A 7,391-nucleotide genomic window follows, 5' to 3' on the forward strand; every position below is an offset into this window, starting at 1 on the left:
AAATATGCACTGAAAATGACTTCAGTTTGTCAGCACTTGTAAGCATAATGTGTTTGATTTGTAAATGTTTAGACACTTGGAACTGAAACTGAATAACCTAATCCGGTCTTTAAGAGATGGCGTGATGAATCCTGCTTCCGGGCCCAAAGTAGTCTGCATTTAATAAGGCTGTTGTGTTTTTAACATGTTTTAATGCTTTGTATCTTGTTCTATTTAATCTCAGCAAGCCCCTAAAAACAGTCAATGATCACTGTCGGCTTCTCTCGGGTTTTATTTCTGTTAATAATTTCAAAGCTCTGTTTTTAAACCCTTACGATGTAACTACAGCCCATGCAGCAGTATATTAATGACTAAACTCGTATTGTGGATGGATTATCTCAGTTGTTCTGCTGACTGAAGTTTGGTCCGTTTACAGCATCCTGCCATTCGAGTGCATTTGTCCCCGACCATTGGGAACCTCACATTAGCTTTTATTGAGTGGAAAAAGTCCTCCGTTTGTTAGCGTTCGCCCATGAGCTTCACTGTTTATATTATGCTAACATAGCTGTGTCGCTAGCGATCACGCAGCACATCATTAAATACCAGCTCGCCCAACTTCAGTAACCCTACAAACGTCACTGCTGTTTACTTCCCTGTCTTCATTTATGTCGGAAGTGATAGCAGAGCTGTACGTTTTAATTTGTTTCAGAAAACTCTTAGAACATGGTGTATCATATTTAGATGGAAGCTAGCGAGCTAACTCCTTCTAACTTCTAACTCTGTTAAATTTCATAAATTCTGTTTTTCATGGATGCCTGGATGTTAAACTTTATTGTTACACCTGGTAGAGCAGCAACGCTGATCATTTTATCACAGATGAAAGAATTTAGTTTCTGAGAGTTTTTCAACTCTCAGTAATGCTGCAGTGACCGTTCGTTTGACTTATGGACCTGCAGCGGAGTTTGGGCCCAGACATGGCTAATGACGTCAGACTTAAAGACCGGATACTTACAGAGTTCATAGCAGTTTTGTTGAACAGGCAGACTGATGTCAGAGCTGACTGGGTTAGAAACATTACAAGAGAAACGGGCATTTGCCACATCTTTGGCTACTCTCGTCAGGGTCTTCTCTTTTTCTTCCAGTTTTTCATCATCCATAAACCATTCGATCATAAAATTCTTCTCATTCTGTAAAAGAAAATATAATTTATTGATGAGCTGTAGGGTCATTAAAATATGTCTCATAAAACATAAACCAAAGAAAAGTTCAAGAACAGACCAACACATTTTTTGACAAATGTGCAATTAGTGAACACTTATTCTTAATTCTTTTCCATATCTCAGGGTCTTTATCAGTAAGTATCATTTCAAAAACTTGAAAAAATCTTTAAAAAGAATTGTGAAAAGGTGATTGGTGGAATTTGAGTCCTTTGACTCATGCTATGACTTAAAAACCTGAGAAAAAGAGAATAACTGCCTACAGCAGCCCAACACAGCAAACGCCATGACTGGCCTTAACTGAAACACCTACATCATGAAAAAAGTTTCAGAGAGAGTAGGTGTGGATAGTCTTTGTCTACAAATTATTTTAACATTTATATATGAGTTAACTGTCTGAAAAAAAATACTCTAAATAAAATATCAGTAAACCACAAGAAATATTTTCTCACCTGACCAACATTGCAAGTAAAATTGACATTTGTCTTAGAGTCTGTACACCTCACCGACACGTTGGGCTTCTGCACACGATCTGAGTAAAAAAAAATGAATGTGGTAGCACTTTCTACAGCTCAGTAATAAAGGGGTCATAGTGGGGTAACAAGGGGCAAACAAGAAAGTAATAATGTGGTAATTTCTTAGTTATTACTATGCAATTACCAAAGTAATAACCAAGTAATATCCAAGTAATATCATGATAAAAACAATGGTTACAGTTGAGTAATATTACTCTGAAATTTATGTAATAGGGCCCCAAAACTGGGGTAATAATGTGGACATACAGCTTGGTAATAAAGTGGTAATAGTAGGGTAATAAGGAAGAAACAAGAACATAATAATGTGGTAATTTCTAAGTTATTACCACTCAATTACCTGTGGTAGAGTGGTAATAACTTTGAAATTACCACATTATACCCGCTTTGTTTGCCCCTTGTTAGCTTACTTTATCCCCTTTATTACCGATCTGTAACAGAAACCACTTTCATATAATTAGCATTATATATATATATATATATATACATAACTATAACTATTTTTACTTACCTAATACACATAAACGCAAACTTTGTAAATGCCCTACGCTTACTCCATCTTCATCATGAAACCTGTGGGGTGTATTGTCCCGACTTGTCTTTGGTCAGTTGTGTCAGCTTTAGAGATCCAGTTGAATCAACATCTTCATTTTTCCCTGTGATCACCTGTTTCATTTTGCGTTTGAAGATTATTTTTGTAACGTGGAGCCATCTTAGACTACTAGATTCCTGCAACTTGTGCTTTAGTGGCACAGTAAAGCTTGTGCCTGCAGCAGCATACTCATCACAACCATCCTGAAAGTCTTTGAAAGAGAAAGAAAGGTGACGAAAAACAGAAGAATCAGATGAAAAATTTGATTAGCTGTGTTATATAAACTCTAACAAGCACGTTCATTTATTGTTACCTACCTAATATGCATAAGCTCAAGCTCGGTAAATCCTCTACATATGTTCCATCTTCATCGTAAACCATAGGGGTGTAAAGTCCTGACTTGTCCTTTGTGAGTTTTGTCAGCTTCAGTGATCCAGTTGACTCAACAAAGAAATCTTTTCCTTTGCCCCCCTTGTCTAATTTGCTATTAAAGATTATTGTTGTGTTGTGGAACCATCTCAGGTTCTCAGATTCCTTCAAAGTGTGTTTAAGTGGCACGGTAAAATTTGTGCCTGTTTCTGCATACTCATCACAACCATCCTGAGAGTCTTTGAACAGAAAGAATGGTGGAAAATGACAAAAATAGATAAGCCATCAAACATTATGATGACAACACATCATCAGATATAGAAACAGGGAACTATAAAACATCATGGCATGTTTTGGGTATTTTACAGGTGTTACAAGACAGCAGACCTCTATGGTATATGTTGGAGTCTTCAAGAATGATTAAGTTGGCAGATGACATGTTAAAAATACTTTTGCCTTGTAAACCTTAACGAAAAAGTTTGGAATTTAAAGCTTAAGATAAAAACCTGATGGAATAATAGATTAGCTGTACCGTACCTGTGGAGGCAATAAAGAAGTGGCAGAGCAGAAACACAGCGGTGGTGGTAACAGAGGCCATCTTCTCAATCAAATTCAGCTGAACAGAGAAGCTGCTTTTCAGCACTGAGGTTATTTTCTTTCCAAGCACTATCACAGATTTTATGCATGTACAATATGTGCATGTATGTTTCTGAAAGCAAGTGATACAAGAAGCCTTCTGTACACCAAAGATGAAAAACAAATCAAGCAAAACAAGTCATACTCAGAACACAGACTGTGCATCTACTATTTTAGTTTTGTTGCTTCACCATAATGATTTACTGTAGTGACGCAACTATAATACTATTATTATAGTATTATAATAGTATATATATAGTATATAGTAACTATAATAGTAACTATAATAGTATATAGTAACTATTTCTGCTACAGCATCCTATCATTTGTTTCCTCATTGCTTTCCTATTAAAACGGGACTCCATTTAAGTCTTAAAATACACTCCTGTGTTTTTGGTACATGGGAGAAAAATAAATAAAAGGTGACTTATTTTGATTTTGTACTTTGACTTTACATATTAAGAGTGAGTGAGATTCAAAACTTTATTGAGTGTAATATGATAATGTAATCTTAAATTGGGAAGAACACATGTCATAAACATTTATTTCTAAACAGCTGCAGTTAGAACATACAAGCTCTTCTCATGTAGAAGTTTAAATGTCTTACCTCAGAAGGTTTGACATGATGAAAGATCTGATACTCATGCACATGCACATAAATGACAGTTGTGCTTTTGTTTTTCCCTGAGTGCATGTTGTTTTTGTGCTACTACACTGTCACAGCAGAAAGTGCACACCTATTTTTAGCTTGAAGTAGTTCAGCCCCTTCTCAAACCTCAGCTAATTGTAGCTTTGTTTCCACAAGGGTGGTTTTAGTTGTTTCTTGTAGAGGTAAGGCTTCTTGATGATATGCATTTTGGCAAAAATGAAAACACAAAAATGTAGAATAAATAGCAACAGAGGTGTTTTAACCTCTTGTTTTTCAAAATGTGTAATAACATTTAACTTGTCTTCTTTTCAGTTTTCTCAAAGTAAAGTTGGAGTTGAAGTTGCAATACAGTTATGCATCACAATGTAATGATCATAACATGTAGTATTTTCCCTGTATCTCACACAGAGTGTGGGGGTTTGTTAGTTTAATGGTGCATTTTAAGATGAGCTAACATTAATTCAAAAGGTCTATTCAATTTTATAATCAATATAAAAGGAGTCTCATCACTTTATATTCCTCAGGTCTTTTACAATTAAAGGATTCAAGCTCCGGAAGTCTCCAGTCTCCTTCAATAGTCTCTATTTTTTGCTTGGTCCTAGATCCTTCAGGTAGATCCTGAGGTGCAATAATAAACTGCAGGAATAATCAGTAATAATTTAAACAGATGGCAAAGACTTGTACATGAAATGAACATAAAAAGATGGGAACAAAACTAAGAGTATGTGCGTATGTGAACTTACCTTTAAATGTTTGAAACAAAATAATAAAGCTCACTGGGCAATGAGATGCCACTTCTCTCTTGTGGTTTAACATCTCACTGCTGATACTGATCACATGGTAAGAAGGAGGAAACACACTGAATAGTGTGTTCTTGAAACAAATATCTTCTATCGGGTTTCACATCACACCTACAGTCTTGTTTTGGCTTCGGTTTTTGTACCTTAAACTTGTTGCTTCTTATGTCCGTATTTGTATGTGACTAGGAGCAAAAATAAAAGTCTGAGACATACAGACTCATTTAAAAAATAGGATTTGGGCAAACTCTTGTCCTCTTTTGAAGCAAAAGGTTTATAAAGCATTAAGCCTTCAATCTTCATATCAGTACGGATGTGGCCAACTTGTTATTAACTTTGTGCAAGTGTAGCACTTTGACGACTGCCTGTAGGCATCCATCCAAATCTTTCAAAATGAAGGAGAACTTAATGTTGTGTATCTGGTTCACTCAATTATGTACGGAGCCCCGCAGGGGACATGGGAGAAAAAAAAATTAAGACGGACTTTTGCGAGATCTCGCAAAAGTTTTAGCCGCATTCTTCGGACGCCGGCTCGAAGCCGACCGGGAGGTCGAGGCACGATGTGCCGGGAAAGCGGTGTTCCTCCCGGCTGTGGTAGGTCTCGACCTCCCGTTAGCTTCGAGCTAACGGGAAGAATGCGGCTAAAACTTTTGCGAGATCTCGCAAAAGTTTTGTGAGATCCTGAGTTTGTTTTGCGAGATCTCGCAAAAGTCCGTCTTAATTTTTTTTTCTCCCATGTCCCCTGCGGGGCTCCGTAATTATGGAACCCAAGACTTTGGGCTTTTGAGAAGGTAGGAGGCAATATTTTTGGTTCCCAAACTTTTCCTATTATGCCCACCTTGAAAAACTAAAAACATTGCACGCCCCCTTTCTGTTTTAATATTCTACTTGCAATTGGGAGGATTGCATTTCTGGTCTAACTTAATATAGATCAGATTCTTGTTACCTGTCTAGATTGATTGTCTATTTGGGGTTAATGTTCCTTCATTTTCTCCATTACATGTAGTTTTCACATTCAGTAAGAAGCTAACAAACATTAGTTGACTGAAACATGAGTGTTTTGCACAGAACACCTGACCTCATTGCTGAGGCTTGTTAGTGTATACTATACATAGTGTTTGTAGTGAGCAGAAACAGTGCACCTTATTTTATATGGTTATGCTTATTTAATGTTTATTAAAGACTAAAGACTTTATATTTGGCTCATTTATGTATGTTTATGTTGAAAAGTTTTCACTTTCTCGCTTCACACGGCCTTAGTCCTATTGAAGGATAGCATTTGTTTGGAACTACCACTTATTTCTAGCCCAGGGTAGGAATGCAAAGTTCCCTAATAATAGTAGTGTTTTATTTCAAAATACAGTAAATGCAACCCTTTAAGTTGTTCATTTTGCTCATCTAATGTCAAATTTGGTGAATGCTACAAACTCTGTCAAAGCCTCCAACTATTTCCTTATAATCTCACACATTTTAGTGCCTATCTCCAAAACCTAAAGACTGGTCAGATATTTTCTAGCTTACCCAGACCAACTAGTGGGTCTGAAAATGTTACATTGTGTCATTGTGAGTGGATGGAAACCTCCACCATGTTCCTGAGTCTCCTTGATATCTGCCCCTGGGCAGGGCCGTCATACCTTCAACAGCTCCACTCACCTGGAGCTGATTTGAGGCAATGAGGCTGGAGAGATTTAAGCCCTATGCTAACGTCCCTATGGGGTGTCTCCCATTTTGACCTCGGGACTTCCAGGCCATACTCAGCACAGATGTTCCTGTATACTATGCCGGTCACCTGGTTATGACATTCCATGTATGCCCTGTCTGCTAGCATCTTGCACCCTGCTGTTATGTGCTGGATTGTCTCAGGGGCATCTTTACACAGCCTGCACCTGGGGTCTTGCCTGGTGTGATAGACCCCAGCCTCTATGGATCTTGTGCTCAGAGCTTGTTCCTGTGCTGCCATGATTAGTGCCTCTGTGCGTCCTTTCAGTCCAGCTTTGTACAGCAACTGGTAGGACTTCTGGATGTCAGCCACATCCTTTATCTGCCGGTGGTACATACTGTGCAGGAGCCTGTCCTTCCATAATGGTTCTTGGGTTTCTGCTGCCTGAGGTATTCAGTGAGCACGTGTGTGGCGGAAGTGTGGTCCATGGCGCAGCTACAGGGGAGGAGTGGTGCAGTGAGCTCAAGGGGGCGGTACCGGGAGGCAAGTGAGCCACAGGTGGTGGCGATTGTGTGATGACAGTGTCTTCTTTTCTGTTTGTCTATATAGTGACGGCAGAGGTGAGCCGGAGGGAGAGCTGAACCGGAACGGACTGTCTCCTGTGCAGAACTGTCAAATAAATACATCTCTTGTGAGCAGAAACATTGTGTGTATCACTTCACAACGTGGTTGGATAGAGCCATCCTCCTGACGTATTTGTGGATGTGGATGAACCCCTTCAGTGAGATCATCAACAACACTGGCTACGGACAGTGTTGGGAAGGTTACTTTTAAAATGTATTCCACTACAGATTACAGAATACATGCCCCAAAATGTATTTTGTAATGTATTCCGTTATGTTACTCAATGAGAGTAACGTATTCTGAATACTTTGGATTACTTAATATATTATCATGCT

The 7,391-nt window shown here is 38.4% G+C and overlaps 1 long non-coding RNA gene across 1 annotated transcript; it reads right to left on the reverse strand.

Annotated features, from left to right (window-relative positions):
• Positions 1-920: 920 nt before the first annotated feature.
• Positions 921-2,298, reverse strand: LOC120720214. The gene is made up of 3 exons (XR_005692834.1): positions 2,241-2,298; positions 1,649-1,728; positions 921-1,166 (listed from the first exon to the last, which is right to left on the reverse strand). It is a non-coding gene; the product is annotated as an uncharacterized LOC120720214 (long non-coding RNA).
• Positions 2,299-7,391: the final 5,093 nt, after the last annotated feature.

The sequence above is a fragment of the Simochromis diagramma genome, unplaced genomic scaffold, assembly GCF_900408965.1.
Source record: "Simochromis diagramma unplaced genomic scaffold, fSimDia1.1 OVJJ01000381.1, whole genome shotgun sequence".
In the NCBI taxonomy this organism is placed as follows: domain Eukaryota; kingdom Metazoa; phylum Chordata; class Actinopteri; order Cichliformes; family Cichlidae; genus Simochromis; species Simochromis diagramma.